This window comes from Saccoglossus kowalevskii, chromosome 19 (genome assembly GCF_978046115.1).
Source record: "Saccoglossus kowalevskii chromosome 19, keSacKowa6.1, whole genome shotgun sequence".
NCBI classification, from domain to species: Eukaryota; Metazoa; Hemichordata; class Enteropneusta; family Harrimaniidae; genus Saccoglossus; species Saccoglossus kowalevskii.
Window position 1 is genome coordinate 9475940 of NC_140659.1, and position 21866 is coordinate 9497805.

Genomic DNA, 21866 nt, shown 5'->3' on the forward strand with positions numbered 1-21866 from the left:
AGTGTGTGAATTGTAACACACCATGAAACTATACAACATACTCATAGTGTATGAATGGTAATACACCATGGAAATATATAACATACTCGTAGTGTATGAATTGTAACACACCATAAAGATATGCAACATACTCTTAGTGTATCAATTGTAACACGCCATGAAAATATACAACATACTCGTAGTGTATGAATTGTAACACGCCATGAAAATATACAATATACTCGTATTGTATGAATCGTAAAACACCATGAAGATATGCAACATACTCGTAGTGTATCAATTGTAACACGCCATGAAAATATGCAACATGCTCTTAGTGTATAGATTGTTATACATCATGGTGATATGCAACATGCTCTTAGTGTATAAATTATAATACATCATACAGATATGCAACATACTCTTAGTGTATGGATTGCAATACACTTTGGAAATATGCAACATACTTTTAGTGTATAGACTGGAATACATCATGGGGACATTCAATATACTCTTTGTGTATAGATTGTAATACACCATGGAGATGTGCAACATGCTCTTAGTGTATAGATTGAAATACATCATACAGATATGCAACATACTCTTAGTGTATGGATTGCAATACACTATTGGAAATATGCAACATTATCTTAGTGTATTGATTGCGATACACTATGAAGATATGCAACATAATCGTAGTGTATGACTTGTAACGCGCCATGGAGATATGCAACATACTCGTAGTGTATGAATGGTAACACACCATGAAGATATGCAACATGCTCTTAGTGTATAGATTGTTATACATCATACAGATATGCAACATACTCTTAGTGTATGGATTGCAATACACTTTGGAAATATGCAACATACTTTTAGTGGAAAGACTGGAATACATCATGGGGATATTCAACATAATCTTTGTGTATAGATTGTAATACACCATGGGGATGTGCAACATGCTCTTAGTGTATAGATTGAAATACATCATACAGATATGCAACATACTCTTAGTGTATGGATTGCAATACACTATGGAAATATGCAACATAATTTTAGTGTATAGACTGGAATACATCATGGGGATATTCAACATACTCTTTGTGTATAGATTGTAATACACCATGGGGATGTTCAACATGCTCTTAGTGTATAGATTGAAATACATCATACAGATATGCAACATACTCTTAGTGTATGGATTGCAATACACTATGGAAATATGCAACATACTTTTAGTGTATAGACTGGAATACATCATGGGGATATTCAACATACTCTTTGTGTATAGATTGTAACGCACCATGGAGATATGCAACATAGTCTTAGTGTACGGATTGTAATACACCATAGAAATATGCCTCGTACTCTTAGTGTATAGATTGTAATACATCATAGAGATATGCAACATACTCGTAGTGTATAAATCGTAAAACACCATGAAGATATGCAACATACTCGTAGTGTAGCAATTGTAACACGCCATGAAAATATACAACATACTCGTAGTGTGTGAATTGTAACACACCATGAAACTATACAACATACTCATAGTGTATGAATGGTAATACACCATGAAGATATGCAACATACTCGTAGTGTAGCAATTGTAACACGCCATAAAAATATACAACATACTCGTAGTGTATCAATTGTAACACACCATGAAGATATGCAACGTATTCGTAATGTTTGAATTGTAACACACCATGAAGATATGCAACTAACTCGTAGTGTATTAATTGCAATACACCATGAAGATATACAATATATTCGTAGTGTATGAATTGTAACACACCATGAAGATATGCCACATACTCGTAGTGTTTAAATTGTAACACACCATGAAGATATGCAACATACTAGTTGTGTATGAATTGTAACACACCATGGAGATATGCAACATATTCGTAGTGTATCAATTGTAACATACCTTGAAAATATACAACATACTCGTAGTGTATGAATTGTAACACGCCATGAAAATATACAACATACTCGTAGTGTATGAATCGTAATACACCATGAAGATATGCAACATACTCGTAGTGTATCATTTGTAACACGCCATGAAAATATACAACATACTCGTAGTGTATGAATTGTAACACACCATGAAAATATACAACATACTTATAGTGTATGAATGGTAATACACCATGAAGATATGCAACATAGTCGTAGTGTATCAATTGTAACACGCCATGAAAATATACAACATACTCGTAGTGTATGAATTGTAACACACCATGAAGATATGCAACATATTCGTAGTGTTTGAATTGTAACACACCATGAAGATATGCAACTAACTCGTAGTGTATTGATTGCAATACACCATGAAGATATACAATATATTCGTAGTGTATGAATTGTAACACACCATGAAGATATGTCACATACTCGTAGTGTTTGAATTGTAACACACCATGAAGATATGCAACATACTAGTTGTGTATGAATTGTAACACACCATGGAGATATGCAACATATTCGTAGTGTATCAATTGTAACATACCTTGAAAATATACAACATACTCGTAGTGTATGAATTGTAACACACCATGAAAATATACAACATAATCATAGTGTATGAATGGTAATACACCATGAAGATATGCATCATACTCGTAGTGTATGAATCGTAATACACCATAAAAATATGCTATTAGTGTATAGATTGTAATACATCATATAGACATGCAACATACTCTTTGTGTATGGATTGCAATACACTCTGGAAATATGCAACATGCTCTTTGTGTATAGATGGTAATACACCATATAATATGTATCATAATCTTAGTTTATAGATTTCAATACACCATAAAGATATGCAACATACTCTTTGTGTATAGATTGCAATACACCATAGAAACATGCATCATACTCTTAGTGTATAGATTGTAATACACCATGGGGATATGCAATATGTTCGTAGTGTATGAATTGTAACACACCATGAAGATATGCAACATACTCGTAGTGTATGAATTGTAACACACCATGTATATATGCAATATGAGCTTAGTTTATTGATTGCAATACACCATGAAGATAAGCAACATATTCGTAGGTCGTGGATGGTAAAATACCATGAAGATATGCAACATACTCGTAGTGTATCAATTGTAACACGCCATGAAAATATACAACATACTCGTAGTGTATGAATTGTAACACATCATGACAATATATAACATACTCATAGTGTATGAATGGTAATACACCATGAAAATATATAACATACTCGTAGTGTATGAATTGTAACACACCATGAAGATATGCAACATACTCTTAGTGTATCAATTGTAACACGCCATGAAAATATACAACATACTCGTAGTGTATGAATTGTAACACGCCATGAAAATATCCAACATACTCGTATTGTATGAATCGTAAAACACCATGAAGATATGCAACATACTCGTAGTGTATCAATTGTAACACGCCATGAAAATATACAACATACTCGTAGTGTATCAATTGTAACACACCATGGAAATATAGAACATACTCATAGTGTATGAATGGTAATACACAATGAAGATATGCAACATACTCGTAGTGTATGAATCGTAATACACCATGAAAATATGCTACACACTCGTAGTGTATGAATTGTAGCACATCATGAAGATATACAACATACTCGTAGTGTATGAATTGTAACACACCATGAAGATATGCAACATACTCGTAGTGTATGACTTGTAACGCACCATGGAGATATGCAACATACTCGTAGTGTATGAATGGTAACACACCTTGAAAATATACAACATACTCATAGTGTATGAATTGTAACACATCATGAAGATATGCAGCATGCTCTTAGTGTATAGATTGTAACACCCCATGGGGACGTGCAATATGCTCTTAGTGTATAGATTGAAATACATCATACAGATATGCAACATACAATTAGTGTATTGATTGCAATACACTATGGAAATATGCAACATACTTTTAGTGTATAGACTGGAATACATCATGGGGATATTCAACATACTCTTTGTGTATAGATTGTAATACACCATGGGGATGTGCAACATGCTCTTAGTGTATGGATTGAAATATATCATACACATATGCAACATACTCTTAGTGTATGGATTGCAATACACTATGGAACTATGCAACATACTTTTAGTGTATAGACTGGAATACATCATGGGGATATTCAACATACTCTTTGTGTATAGACTGGAATACATCATGGGGATATTCAACATACTCTTTGTGTATAGATTGTAATACATCATAGAGATATGCAACATACTCTTAGTGTATAGATTGTAATACATCATAGAGATATGCAACATACTCTTAGTGTATAGATTGTAATACATCATAGAGATATGCAACATACTCTTTGTGTATAGATTGTAATACATCATAGAGATATGCAACATACTCGTAGTGTATGAATCGTAATACACCATGAAGATATGCAACATACTCGTAGTGTATGAATCGTAATACACCATGAAGATATGCAACATACTCGTAGTGTATGAATCGTAATACACCATGAAGATATGCAACATACTCGTAGTGTATGAATCGTAATACACCATGAAGATATGCAACATACTCGTAGTGTATGAATCGTAATACACCATGAAGATATGCAACATACTCGTAGTGTATGAATCGTAATACACCATGAAGATATGCAACATACTCGTAGTGTATGAATCGTAATACACCATGAAGATATGCAACATACTCGTAGTGTATGAATCGTAATACACCATGAAGATATACAACATACTCGTTGTGTATGACTTGTAACACACCATGAAAATATGCAACATACTCGTAGTGTATGAATCGTAATACACCATGAAGATATGCAACATACTCGTAGTGTATGAATCGTAATACACCATGAAGATATGCAACATACTCGTAGTGTATGAATCGTAATACACCATGAAGATATGCAACATACTCGTAGTGTATGAATCGTAATACACCATGAAGATATGCAACATACTCGTAGTGTATGAATCGTAATACACCATGAAGATATACAACATACTCGTTGTGTATGACTTGTAACACACCATGAAAATATGCAACATACTCGTAGTGTATGAATCGTAATACACCATGAAGATATGCAACATACTCGTAGTGTATGAATCGTAATACACCATGAAGATATACAACATACTCGTTGTGTATGACTTGTAACACACCATGAAAATATGCAACATACTCGTAGTGTATGAATCGTAATACACCATGAAGATATGCAACATACTCGTTGTGTATGAATTGTAACACACCATGAAAATATGCAACATACTCGTAGTGTATGAATCGTAATACACCATGAAGATATGCAACATACTCGTTGTGTATGAATCGTAATACACCATGAAAATATGCTACACACTCGTAGTGTATGAATTGTAACACATCATGAAGATATACAACATACTCGTAGTGTATGAATTGTAACACACCATGAAGATATGCAACATACTCGTAGTGTATGACTTGTAACGCACCATGGAGATATGCAACATACTCGTAGTGTATGAATGGTAACACACCTTGAAAATATACAACATACTCATAGTGTATGAATTGTAACACATCATGAAGATATGCAATATGCTCTTAGTGTATAGATTGTAACACCCCATGGGGACGTGCAATATGCTCTTAGTGTATAGATTGAAATACATCATACAGATATGCAACATACAATTAGTGTATTGATTGCAATACACTATGGAAATATGCAACATACTTTTAGTGTATAGACTGGAATACATCATGGGGATATTCAACATACTCTTTGTGTATAGATTGTAATACACCATGGGGATGTGCAACATGCTCTTAGTGTATGGATTGAAATATATCATACACATATGCAACATACTCTTAGTGTATGGATTGCAATACACTATGGAACTATGCAACATACTTTTAGTGTATAGACTGGAATACATCATGGGGATATTCAACATACTCTTTGTGTATAGATTGTAATACACCATGGGGATGTGCAACATGCTCTTAGTGTATAGATTGAAATACATCATACAGATATGCAACATACTCTTAGTGTATGGATTGCAATACACTATGGAAATATGCAACATACTTTTAGTGTATAGACTGGAATACATCATGGGGATATTCAACATACTCTTTGTGTATAGATTGTAATACACCATGGGGATGTGCAACATGCTCTTAGTGTATAGATTGAAATACATCATACAGATATGCAACATACTCTTAGTGTATGGATTGCAGTACACTATGGAAATATGCAACATACTTTTAGTGTATAGACTGGAATACATCATGGGGATATTCAACATACTCTTTTTGTATAGATTGTAATACATCATAGAGATATGCAACATACTCGTAGTGTATGAATCGTAATACCCCATGAAGATATGCAACATACTCGTAGTGTATGAATCGTAATACCCCATGAAGATATGCAACATACTCGTAGTGTATGAATCGTAATACCCCATGAAGATATGCAACATACTCGTTGTGTATGACTTGTAATACACCATGAAGATATGCAACATACTCGTTGTGTATGACTTGTAACACACCATGAAAATATGCAACATACTCGTAGTGTATGAATCGTAATACACCATGAAGATATGCAACATACTCGTAGTGTATGAATCGTAATACACCATGAAGATATGCAACATACTCGTAGTGTATGAATCGTAATACACCATGAAGATATGCAACATACTCGTAGTGTATGAATCGTAATACACCATGAAGATATGCAACATACTCGTAGTGTATGAATCGTAATACACCATGAAGATATACAACATACTCGTTGTGTATGACTTGTAACACACCATGAAAATATGCAACATACTCGTAGTGTATGAATCGTAATACACCATGAAGATATGCAACATACTCGTAGTGTATGAATCGTAATACACCATGAAGATATACAACATACTCGTTGTGTATGACTTGTAACACACCATGAAAATATGCAACATACTCGTAGTGTATGAATCGTAATACACCATGAAGATATGCAACATACTCGTTGTGTATGAATTGTAACACACCATGAAAATATGCAACATACTCGTAGTGTATGAATCGTAATACACCATGAAGATATGCAACATACTCGTTGTGTATGAATCGTAATACACCATGAAAATATGCTACACACTCGTAGTGTATGAATTGTAACACATCATGAAGATATACAACATACTCGTAGTGTATGAATTGTAACACACCATGAAGATATGCAACATACTCGTAGTGTATGACTTGTAACGCACCATGGAGATATGCAACATACTCGTAGTGTATGAATGGTAACACACCTTGAAAATATACAACATACTCATAGTGTATGAATTGTAACACATCATGAAGATATGCAATATGCTCTTAGTGTATAGATTGTAACACCCCATGGGGACGTGCAATATGCTCTTAGTGTATAGATTGAAATACATCATACAGATATGCAACATACAATTAGTGTATTGATTGCAATACACTATGGAAATATGCAACATACTTTTAGTGTATAGACTGGAATACATCATGGGGATATTCAACATACTCTTTGTGTATAGATTGTAATACACCATGGGGATGTGCAACATGCTCTTAGTGTATGGATTGAAATATATCATACACATATGCAACATACTCTTAGTGTATGGATTGCAATACACTATGGAACTATGCAACATACTTTTAGTGTATAGACTGGAATACATCATGGGGATATTCAACATACTCTTTGTGTATAGATTGTAATACACCATGGGGATGTGCAACATGCTCTTAGTGTATAGATTGAAATACATCATACAGATATGCAACATACTCTTAGTGTATGGATTGCAATACACTATGGAAATATGCAACATACTTTTAGTGTATAGACTGGAATACATCATGGGGATATTCAACATACTCTTTGTGTATAGATTGTAATACACCATGGGGATGTGCAACATGCTCTTAGTGTATAGATTGAAATACATCATACAGATATGCAACATACTCTTAGTGTATGGATTGCAGTACACTATGGAAATATGCAACATACTTTTAGTGTATAGACTGGAATACATCATGGGGATATTCAACATACTCTTTTTGTATAGATTGTAATACATCATAGAGATATGCAACATACTCGTAGTGTATGAATCGTAATACCCCATGAAGATATGCAACATACTCGTAGTGTATGAATCGTAATACCCCATGAAGATATGCAACATACTCGTAGTGTATGAATCGTAATACCCCATGAAGATATGCAACATACTCGTAGTGTATGAATCGTAATACCCCATGAAGATATGCAACATACTCATAGTGTATGAATCGTAATACACCATAGGGATATGCAACATACTCATAGTGTATGAATCGTAATACCCCATGAAGATATGCAACATACTCGTAGTGTATGAATCGTAATACCCCATGAAGATATGCAACATACTCATAGTGTATGAATCGTAATACACCATAGGGATATGCAACATACTCATAGTGTATGAATCGTAATACCCCATGAAGATATGCAACATACTCATAGTGTATGAATCGTAATACCCCATGAAGATATGCAACATACTCGTAGTGTTTGAATTGTAATACACCATAGGGATATACAACATACTCATAGTGTATGAATCGTAATACCCCATGAAGATATGCAACATACTCATAGTGTATGAATCGTAATACACCATAGGGATATGCAACATACTCATAGTGTATGAATCGTAATACCCCATGAAGATATGCAACATACTCATAGTGTATGAATCGTAATACCCCATGAAGATATGCAACATACTCGTAGTGTTTGAATTGTAATACACCATAGGGATATGCAACATACTCGTAGTGTTTGAATTGTAATACCCCATGAAGATATGCAACATACTCATAGTGTATGACTTGTAACACACCATGAAGATATGCAACATACTCGTAGTGTATGAATTGTAACACACCATGAAAATATACAACATACTCGTAGTGTATGAATTGTAACACACCATGAAAATATACAACATACTCGTAGTGTATGACTTGTAACACACCATGAAAATATACAACATACTCGTAGTGTATGAATTGTAACACACCATGAAAATATACAACATACTCGTAGTGTATGACTTGTAACACACCATGAAAATATACAACATACTCGTAGTGTATGACTTGTAACACACCATGAAAATATACAACATACTCGTAGTGTATGAATTGTAACACACCATGAAGATATGCAACATACTCGTAGTGTATGAATTGTAACACACCATGAAGATATTCAACATACTCGTAGTGTATGACTTGTAACACACCATGAAGATATTCAACATACTCGTAGTGTATGAATTGTAACACACCATGAAGATACTCTTTGTAGATGGATGGTAATAAATCATGGAGATTTAAATAATTAAATATCTGTCTCGTTCCGGTCACTAAAGTTTCTTCAAATGCTTGAAAACAACAACAGAAGGGACAGGGACAGTACAGTGTGCGTGTGTTATGCGCGGTATCATTGCGCAGTAGTTTCATTCATCCTTGTGATATACCATGTAATATCCATTTGTTCGGCGATATACCATGTAATATACATTTGGCAGGAGATATACAATGTAATATCCATGTGTATTCAATATGACTGAGTTTCAACCAATCACAGCATGCGTAACAACATTGAGATGTGATAAAAGCCTACTATTTGAGATGCGGCATAATATCTTGAACATGTGAATCAATGTTAAAATCGTAATACTCTTATTATGCTATGGTAATATTAACAAAATGGTCACTATTCACTAAAAAATATAACCATTCCTATTTGGAAAAATTAAACTGGGGACAGTCAACAACCATATATTGACGAGAATATTTAAAAAATAACAAATTCTGTGTATTTTTATTCATAAACAGGCTCCCTTAATCCATGAAATTAAACCACTGTTCCCGCGAGATTATCGCGAGATGCCTAGCTCCTTCCATATACTCCATATATTTGTATATCTCAGAGGTTGACTAAATTGATTTTTTTTTCAATATTTTCAAAGTTTTCTTTTCCTCCGAAATGAGAATTCATAGACGTTAAACGGCAGCGGACATAAAACGTATCAGTTGTATGTAGTGTAAAGTGGGTGATATTTTCGAAGCAAGAATTAAAAAGAGCTAGATTCCATTGAATCTTTATAGGTAGCAATAAAAATGCTATTAAGCATTATATGCCACTTTAGTGGTATAAACCTCTTGATGGGCAGTATTTTTTATTATAGTTAATTTATGTATTTATGTATTATTGTTTTCAAGAAATGTAAACTTAAGATTGTGATGGGCCGGTGGCCTAGTATGACAATAAAGTTTATTATTAGTAGTAGTAGCGAGATTCTTTGAGAAAAACTGTATGAGTAGATTGTTAGAAAACACTATCTTCTAAACCATGTCAAAATCACGTGGTTTTCAGATGGAAACACGAGACGTTCTGTAGTAGTATGCATGTTAATAACAAAAGTATAGACCATGTGACCGCAACATTACCAAGGATGTTTTAGAGAGTATTACTTGAATTAAGAAACGTTATGTAAGCCACCTATGTCAGTTTAGCAAGTTAGAAGGCCGAGTGAGTGTTTTTCAGTGAAGAAAATAATGAAGGCAGGTTATAGTCGTAATCGTATCTGTCTTGCGTCGTCTTTAACAGTTGTCTATGTCCATGATAATTCAAGTCATTTTTGTCCAATCTTTCTAAAACCTGAGTTTAATCGATCTACAGTTCAATGTGGACAAGTCTAGTTTATAAGCACTCATTCAAACGCTCGAAATTGTCCTTGTTCTTGGAGCGGACATCCGGGCATTTTCACCGGCTGGCAACCATCACAGTGAAAACAAAGGAAAATTGTGCTTTGGAATAGTTGTTGAGATTCCCCTGAACAGTGTAACAAGATTACCCCCTACATGTGGAAAATATGTAAATTTGGTTGTTCGGGATTGTCTTCATAGAAATACATGATACAGTGGTGCGCATCCTAGAAACACAGAACGTTCTGTGACGTAGTTCCGCCCCGAGAATTCGGGGGAAATGTCGCACCAACATTTACGCCTTCCACGTTATTGACGTCATATTCGAAAACTTTCCACCGGAAAATAGAATCCCATCCCTCATGCAAACGTTCGCAAAGCGCTAAAAGTCGGTTGTTCGTTGTCATTTCGACCTATAATCAATAAATTATTACTACACGCATGAATATTAAGGTTATCACGAGAATACTGCAAAGTATGCACTCAGGCAGTAAAGGATTGCATCGACCTCCACTACGCGTACAGCGTACAGCCTTCGTACATACCGTGCGGTATTCTCGCAATAGCCTCATAGAATTATGACTACTAAGGTATGCTGACAAAATTGGTCATAAATCGCATAACAATGTTTATTAGTTTATTATGTACAACCATGAAGCTAATGCCCCATGGTATAATGAAACAGCATTATTTTTCGTGTTACAGTTGTGCTTTTTGATAAACGTGTCCCAATATTTATTAAAAATTGTTATTTTTAGACCAATTTCATAGAACATAATGTTAAAGAAAAATTGCATTTTTTGACACTTTTTAAAACCCTGATTTTTTTAATAATTCAGCAAACAACAAAACAACAAAAGGTACTCCATCATTAACAATATATGATTTTTTTCAGCGTATGTCACCAGGCTAGATTTTGAGATATTGCATAATATCTCTGCCATAGAAACCTGTGGTAAAAGTGTTATAATAGTGTCAAAATGGCGACTTTCCACTAAAATACAATCATCCATTTCTCGAAAAAAAGGCTGGTGACCCCCAACTTTTTTAGGTCAATATATATTGCCTTGGAGTACAATTTATTGCAAAATGAATAAATTCTGTGTTTTTTTTTTATTTATTGTTAGGCTTCTACCTTAAGACACCACACTGGTATTGCCAATATTAGGAACATTAAAGCGCGGTAGTCGTCACGCAGCGCGTGTTCGAATTTCATGTAATCAAACAACGTATTTTACACGCGTTGTATACGTCGTTATCAAACACTTCGCGGTGAGACGACCACCGCCCTTTAACTTTAACACGATTACAAAAAACTACATCAATTTTCACACACAAAAAAAACACAAAATAAAAGGCTTGGTTGTTTTGGTAATATACACAATGAAACTAAAATGAAATAAATTAAGAATGAAAGATTGATGTTTTAATAATAGGGGTATTGCAATTGTGGTGTGATACCTTTATATATGGCAATGTTACAGTGACCTAATTATCATCTCAATTGACACTTCGCTACCTTGTACCTATTATAATTTTAAAATAGTGGGTCATCCTATTATAAGAAAAAACACTGGTGGGTGTGAGTGGGTGCGGTTTTCATGTTGGTTAAAAAACAAATATTTAAAAACTAGTCTTAAACAATATGTTTATGTACAGTTCATATATATAAATATATATATTACATTTACTTTTGAGTCTTTTAAAAGTGATTTGATATATGGACTTACATCTGCACTCATCACAATGTAGTAGGATGGGTTCGAATATTTATTTAGGGCTGTAACTTGAAACAGTTCCACAATCACAAAATCACTTTGCATGACACTGCTACATTTTTGTCAGTAAAATAAAAATATAATCAGCATACTCATTTTTAGTTATTAATTCACAGTTATCATTAATGCATTTTGTGAATGACAATATTAATTGTTTTTTTTGTACTTGAACTATTGTAAGAGGTCATCGGTCATAACACGAAAGTTGAATATAGAAAATATGGTACAGTGTATTATATCACGATCGACTGACGAAAACATGTCGCAAGAATATTATAGACTTGTATGGTTTAAATGAGTGCACTATATATGTATATATATACTGGTATATTATACCAGTGTATTAGCATGTTGAATTCGTCGTTGTGATTGGTAAAAAGGCCTTTCGTGAACAAAGCTAAGTCAAACGTGTGCCTGCATTGGTGACATGGTATTTAGGTAATTAATACGAAATGAAAATGGAAAGCTGGGTATCCAGTTAATCGACTTACGGTCGCACGCGGTTGTTCGAGTGAGCGTTACAAAGTAAAACAAGTCGGCGGTGTCTGTGCTGTATTTGTTAAATGAACAAATGAACAAATAATATGCACAAAATTACAAACTTATTAACTGCAGTTTCCCTAAGTACACAATATGGACAAGAACATATAAATTTGAATATCGTTGTTTGATGCAGTGTGTTGATGAATACATGGGACATTGGTTTACCATAAAATGATACAAGACACCTCGGAGTATTCATTCGATGCCACAATGAAATTATCTAATGCGCATGTGCACTGGTTGGTGATCAAAATGTACTTAAGAACCACACAACTGTCTACATTCAATACTGTACACATACTCCATTGCAGGATGGGTATCGAATATTTAGAAATCATTGCGTTAAGCGTCGTACCTCCTTAACCTTTTCCGCCAAAAAATGTGGTGAGAAATTGCAACGTCTTAGATAATCAGTTAGAATCAACTATTCATTAAAAGTTGAAGGATACTCAACTTATTGATTTTCCCCAGCCCGTATTTGCTTGACGGGTTTAGTTATACATTTCTATAAGAGCCCGTCAACATGTATTTGATTTGATTTTTGTTGACAATGTATGATTGATTAAAGTGGTAAACGATCATGATTTGGCGCATAGGAAAAGAAGTGAGTAGTACTGATCGCACATAACTTATTAATTATCTAAAATGAATTTAGTTAGCAGCATTTTCTTTTCAATAATTTAATAACAATATTGTATACTTAACATATTAATTGAAACTCGCTATTTGAACATGATTAAAAAAAATATTTATTAATTTTAAGCTATTTTAAACTCCAAAAAATAATGTAAAACGACAACACATCTCTGTCAGTCGTTAGTCACTCTGACGTCATACAATAGTTATAGAGATCGGGTAAATGTATATGTCAAGAAAACAGTAATAGTTATGTGTATGACCTTCAGTTTTGAACTCTTATAGTATATAGTTTGTGTCAAAACCTGTTATAAATACTATTTTCAGTAATAGTCAAAAGTGTGTAGTTTTGCAGATTGTTTTTCTTGTAAAAGATCTTAATAATATTAAAAAAAATACATTTTTAAAACAGTCTCGATTAACTCAAAAAAAAGACTTAATTACTAAATAATACTTGAAATACTTTAATTCTTATAAGAAAACAATGTTAAAATGCCGTAATACCAACAAAATTGATATTTTCAAATACGTTTTGGAGAACACCTTTCTCCGAACTTCATACGGCAATTCAATATTTTCATTCAATTTGTTTCATACTTATAATATTAAATGACATACATGTCACAATAAAAGAAGTTACACTGTGTTCTAAAAGATCCAAATAAAGTATATTATCTAATATGCCATTTGGATGTCAAAATAAGTTTACGATGTGATACATTCCTTTTCGGGGTTGTTATGAAAGTGACAAATAAAACACTTAAACACAGGTTGTTTGGTACCAGGAGAAGTTCGATTGAGAAATTCAACTTGAACATAAATGGCATTATATTTTATGTGTTTTGGGGTTGACGCGAATAAGAAATACTAGTGTATAACTTTAAACAACGCATACAACTTGTCTGGACGGATTTATCTTTAAAAAGGAATAAAGCTTAATTGGGCATCCTGTTAGAATCCTTGAGGGGTCCTTTCTTATTGGTGTATGATAGACGTTAAAACTCGCTACTTCTGGTCATACTCGATCACTGTAAATCCTCGCTACAACAGACTCCTTCTAATCCTCTTTCGAAACCTTATCCCGTTTTACGGTTAAAGTGCAATATCAGCGTGCCGTCTTTAAACTTCCACTTTCAGTCAGATCATCGCCTGTCGGACGTGGGAGTTACACAAACTAACTAACTAACAAACAAACTTCTCGACTCTCTGTCAATCCCAGACGCCGCGTGACCTACAATCCACTCTTGTTTTAAAAATAAATCAGAAAACAAAATTCAACCTAAATAAGAAGGAGTGTAACACGCAAAGTCATTGTCAAATGTTGTCGTGCGTCGAGGCAATATTAGGTGAACGGGGTAGTAGTCACGGGGCGAAACGAGATATTGTCACTTTTGTTTCACGCTATAGGATGGTTATTTCACTGCTTGCAAGGTTACTCTATGCAATTGTACTGAATTGTTTGCATACACACGTAAACGTTTTGCATCACCCACAATAAAGAAACCCTTCACCCCTAAAGGCGGGGATTGATTCCTCCTACAACAGAAGCGACGGGTGCTTCCTTGGAATTGTACAGCTGTAATTAAGCACAATTCACGATGATTTCTCGGCACCAATAAATTCGATTCATTTAGGGTTTAGGACGTTGGATTAAGACGTAGTCAGTGAATGGACCAGGTGGGTTATTAATGTGCCCCAAAACATTTTGATCTTAACTTAAATGAACCCGAAACAGCTATAATATAATTTCACGCTTTCCGTCAGACTGGTACGCCTAACAATAACTTCTTTTCAGGCAGTATATTACCGTGACGAGTGCAATTATATAGCGGTAAAACATTGAGCGTTTTATTTATAATAAGATTTTGATACCGTAACTCAATCTTGTGCATTTGGCTATTATCGCCAGTGTTCGCGATAAGCCCAAAATGACGCAGATAGCTGCTAATTCAAATTTGCTAAGAAGACTTTATTTTCATTGCATATATAACAATATGTAGGACTGAACGAGTAAGCAAAACGCCAGGAGAAACATATATTCGAAATATTTTGTGGTAAACACAGTATGACATCATCGTGAAGGCAACGTACACTCAGTATGTGTATAATGCTTGACATGGATTGATTCGAGGAGATGGGGCTTTTTTTAACTATCAATAGATGACTATTTTTACGTAAGCCACACGAAGATAAAACAAATCTAAGTCTACTATTATTGTTTACTCTCGCCTAATTTGCGGTTCTGATATCGGAATATAGTCGGACATACTACACATGTAAAACTTGAGTAGTCTGTATATAGTAAATGCCCCGGGCAGTGGTGGACAAAAATAACGCTAATCCGAGACGTATTTTCGAACGATACAGTCTTTGTTAGGTCGTGTTTACAGATACAGATACAATAAAACTACCGACGCCCAGCCAGTCGTTTATTTACTCTTAAAGACGATTTCTCGCCAAATAGGTTTCTCAAATTAAATCGAGTGCTTTATATGTACATACAATAGTGTGCTTGGCAATGACTGACGTCCTTTCAAATTATTCTTGTGTGAAACAGATACAGTGGAGTATCGCCAGCCGTAAAAGCCAACTTGAAGAAAACCTTGAAAAGGCCGAACGAAAATCCACTATTTACAAGATACTAGGTGAACGAAGTAAAAAAAAGTCCCACTGACATGAAACAAAATTGTGGGAAAAAAGTTACAATATAAAAGCATCACAACTAACACTGTACAGTGTGAGAAATTGAAATTAACTGTATTATAATGTGAGCTTGTCCTAATCTCGAAAAATATGACGTGCACCTGTGATCCAATATGCATGTTCATGATACAAAGTGTAAATATAATCGCCCAGTCTATTTCTGAGAAATGGTTCAAGATACGTTTACAGTCAGAGATTTTTTATTTTATACACGATGGCCGTCAATTCGACAAATTGGATCAACTAAAAAATTCTAACACATTACGACCTAAGTTTGAAAACGATCGGTCAAAGTATGTCTGAGAAATGGTTCTGGGTGGACGTTCAGACAAATTCTAGTTTAAATGGCAAAATACATTATACTTGGAAAATAGTACGACATGGAATAAAAAATACATGACACTACATGGAAACGTTAGAGGAGTATGTATAAAACGTAGTAATCCCCTCAACATGCATGCGATTTGTTAAGTATATTGTTTGTGTTTTGAAATCTGGATATATAAATACACAAGCAAAGAGTCCGGACACAGAAAATACACCATGCCACTTTTTTCCACGAAAAATCAAACAAATTAAAAGCTTACATTCGTAATAAAATACTTGACAAAATTATATACGATACCCAATTCTAAGTCTCCATCTATTATCCGTAATTATCTACAAACACTAGAAGTCTAATATTATATATTACTGACCGAATATGTGCGTTTGTGCCCGAGCGCAGGTGATTATTTGCCCGACGTCAGGTCGGATGAAGGCACGTAATAAAGCTGCAATTGCATAACTACAAATTCTGAACAGTCGGCACTCAAGCCCACTTGCACTGCATTTGCGCCTTGTGTTATAGTGTTCGGGGACTTTTACAGCATATTTCACAGGGACAAGTATTAATCAAATGCCCTCAAAAGTATTTTATGCAGTGTTAGGGCGATGGGTTTTTAGTCGGATAAAAACCTCGTACTTGTACTCTTGAAGTACGTCTACCTGTAGAGAGTAATTTAATTTAACGTGACATTTGTGTCCGAGTAAGTCAAGAATTAGGCTCGTTCGAAGATGATTCATTGGAGTTTGCGTTCATTTCATACCAAATATTAGCATTCATAATTCTTGATAGGAAAAAAAAGACCACCACCGGTCACGAAATATTATTGTTTCACTTTATGGTATAATATCTCAATGGTAGAACCAATGGCAAAATGAATCAATTGACGCAGCGTGATATACTAGTAGTCGCTATGCCGCGCACGCACGAATTTCGGTTGTTTTTTTTGCACGCGCTGTATACGATTTATGTACGGATATGGAAAATGGCGCATCAAGACGACTACGGCGTTTTAAAATAATTCATGTATGCTTGCATAGTTTTGGCACCACTATCACTATGACGTAGTAATACAATGTATTATTGTTCTGGTTGAAAATTGCGGTGGAGGGGGAGCGGGTAATGTCTTAGCGTGAAATCATGTCTACTTAGAATGTGTTACGTTTATTATTATAATGAATATAAAGTTATTATGAAGATACCTCAAAGTATGCACGAAAACAGTACAGCGGTAGTATCGACCGACGCGCAGATACATCATGGGAATGCCGAAATCCAAAAAGTTTAGAACAGAATCAGCGAACTTCTTTGTATGGAGCCCGGTCAAACTCTGGTCATGTTTGTTTTTATTATTAAAGGACGCTTACGCGCGGAATCATTCCATATTTGGAATTCGCATTTCCTAATATGATAGGATGAAAATACCCCGTAAAATACCGCAAAATTATATGGCGTTACGGTGACAGATGTATAATAATAATAAAACATTATTCTCACATGTCCTATTTATCGTTCATAACTCTTTTGTTTAATTCCACAGGTATTTTCAAGCCGGCTCTGACCATAATATTCAAATATGAAGGCGAAGCATGACTATCGGTGGACACTCTGAGATACGTTAAGACAGGGGAACATTCCGATCTGGATTATGATTTCATAATGGAATTACACGCAAAGGAATTACTACACTCGCTGTTGGAGCTTTTTGTTTAATATATCTACAATTTTGACATAGTTAAGGATACCGGATGTTTGTTCGTCGTAACATACAGATGTGGAGCGCCATCACAGTTTAACCTAGAGGGAATTTGTCACAATCGATTTGTGCAGTTTGGGATTTAAATTCTGCTCAGCTAAAATGTTAATTTATTCATTGTGTATTGATATAAATGAATAATAACTAAACAACCAATGTGACTGCAAATATAAAATACAGAGAGGTCATTCGTAAACGTTGGTCTGGAAAGTAGAAATGACCCCATATCTGGTATACAAATTCACGACCCGATAGGAGCATTTACAAGTCCAAGGAAACATGCAACGTACAGAAAACAAACCGACGGTTGACGAACAAATTACATATCTGGAAGAGGTTGAATTGCAAGATTGATAGGCATCATCCTTCACTTTGTCGTGACTGAAAACACACGAGAAGGGGGTAGAAATAATTGAGACGTTATTAGTTCAGTGGGCGTAACCTGTCAGCATATGTTGTCGATAAGCCGCCTTGTTTGTTGATACCTAGTTTAACTACTAACCCAACAACGAAACTACGCACACACTGAGGTTTTCATTAGAAAGTACGTTTTGCCGTTAACTGTGTTTGGTTTTTCTTGTGAAGTGAAATAAAATGGAACGAATTGAGGTGGAGTGGAGTGGAGTGGAGTGGAGTGGAGTGGAGTTGAGTTGAGTGGAGTGTAAGTGGATGGCCAATTCAATTTAAGACTAATAACACAATACCGATTTTGTTGTCGAACCTTTTATATCAAAATATATTTTTTTATGTTCAGTTCACTGAATTACTGCTTAACGCGTCTTTTTTAGCTAGCATGTCATTTTAGCTAATTTAGCTAACCTGTTATTTCGCTATTTCAAAATGTCGCCAATTTAGAATAAAGTATATTCTAACAATGACATTATTGGCATTTTAGCTAAATTAAGATTTTGTTAATTCGTGTATTGAGTCAAATTTGCTAAAATGGCATGGCTATTTCAATGTGTTTTACAGTATAGTTAGATACAGTATTTTTGTCAGCATTGATTAATTTTCATTTCTCATGCAGTACCATTCATATGCGCATACTATTATCTGACTTGTTGCTGTGGGTAAATACTGTATAAATCATAGTTTTCGGAACAGTATCTACTACACGTCTCGCACTACAAGTGAACTTCCAGAGACGACAATGTTGGAACTTGAAATCAGAGTTGTTTTACCCGTAGAAAAATCAAAAGAGTGAATCAAATAGCGAACTCCGCCATCAAGTATGTTGGAAATCCCAATAAATGAAGTTAAGTCAACTTGTAGTGGCTGTAATATAAGAGTAGAACCAGCCGACTACTCACTCTAAATGTATCAGTCTGCCATTTTGCTAAACTTAGACTCGCAAATCAAAGTTTCTCACTATTGTGATATCACGATGTTAGCGAGTTTTAAACCGAAGATACATGTCAAGTTCGTCATCATTTTATCTCAAAATTTTGCACGGCGACCTGGGATGAAAAAATCATATATAAATATTAATATTGGTTTAAATCCTAATCTTGTGAACACATTACAAAAATACATATGATTTAATAGGTTTCAAGAGTGATAATAATTCTCAAACAATGAGAGGTCATCTTCCATCATGCATTTGGTCATATACCGAAAATTGTATTTCCTTGGCGATTAGTTTTACCCCTAGCCTTAGTAGAAGTGAGTGATCCAGCGTTTTCAAACGTGCTAACATCGTGCCTATTTTCAAATCAGCTGACCGATGTAAAGCCAACAACTATAGACATATTTGCTTTACTTTTTAGCAAAGTTTTTCATGGATTCTGTCTCATATGAAATACTCCATCAGATATAGATTTTATTTCAAAATATATCAATTCGAGGCACCAGGTGGACGCAGTATATTTAGACTTTAGCTAAAGAGGAGGGGTCGTCACCTGCACATGCGCTGGGATTAAGTCCTAAGCCACGATAACAACGCGCGCTAAAACCGCAAAAACTGATGGGTAGACGCTTATAAACAACATCGTTTGCCGCGTGCGCAGGTGACGACTCCCCTAATCTAAGATTTTGACTTTGTCAGTCACTCGCTTTTATGTTATAAACTTCAATTGAATTGTATTTATGCCAATCATAACAGTTAGTTATAATGGTATATCCCTGACCGTGGGCAAAAGATCGCCATCATTGACCATAGGGTTCTCTTCTGAGCCCTGTGATGTTTTTTTATGTACACCAATGACATTGCCAGATGTGTTATGGATGTCAATATCTCTCTTTACGCGGACGATTTAAAATTATTCAATTATATTCTAAGTAAGACTACAATCACATGCAAACCGACCTTGAAGGGCGGTGGTCGTCGCGCTGCGTCCTGTTCGATATGGGACTAATAACGACGTACACAACGCGTGTAAAATACGTTGTTTGTTTACATGAAATTCGAACACGCGCTGCACGACGACAACCCCCCCCCCCCCTTCATCATTGTACTCGTTGATTTCACCGATCAAAACTGAAAAGTAACATGGAGAAATTTCATTACTTTTACTAATAAGAAATCGCGAATCGCCGATAGAGATCTTGGTATCATGCTATCTTAGAATCTCAATTTAAGTATGCAAATCGGTATTATTGTCACTGTACTTTATACTGTGCGTAGTAACCTGGTGAACTTCTCTCATGTCTGTCTACCGTGGTAGAAATACGAAATTGTCGAAATCGAACGGATGGAAATTAAATTTATCAAATATTTATGCTACAAAGTTGTAAAAAGTTCATAACTTACCATTCTAATATTTAAATCGATTTACCCAAACTTTTAGCATTCCTACACTTGAATCTCGTAGACATCATCTAGACGTAATATTATTTATTCACATTTATCGAAATCATATACGACTCATTATATATTCATAGAAATTCCTGTTCTATATTTCTGAGCGGGTTCTAAGATAAGAACTTAAAATCGGGCATTTCCCATGTAATACACGTTCTTTTTTACCACGTGCGTGAGGATTTTTTTATTAGCATTGTTGGTTATTTCAGCAATTTATTTGATTTTACGAATACTCTTTTTATTTAGAAAAAAAAATGTTTAACTTATGTTATGACTTTTATGTAGTATTTTTTTTTTTTCATTTCATGTATCGTCTCGTTGTTTTAGATATTTTTTCGATTGGGTGTTTTGCATGTTGAAACAGTTATGATTAAAATTTAAAAAAATATGTGCAGTAACATGCTTAGTATTGCAACGTTCACATTCGACTAGAACTGCCTGAAGTGATGTCGCGCCTTGATTCAATAAAGTAGAACAGTA

General features: G+C 34.7%; 1 long non-coding RNA gene across 1 annotated transcript in view; it reads left to right on the forward strand.

The window, feature by feature from the left end:
- The window catches only part of LOC144353287 (uncharacterized), a 38958-nt gene extending 20220 nt beyond the window's left edge, over positions 1 to 18738 (forward strand). Inside the window, exon 2 of the long non-coding RNA XR_013420770.2 lies at positions 18371 to 18738. This is a non-coding gene — a long non-coding RNA (uncharacterized LOC144353287). The remainder of the gene's footprint in view (positions 1 to 18370) is intronic.
- The last annotated feature ends 3128 nt before the right edge of the window (positions 18739 to 21866 follow it).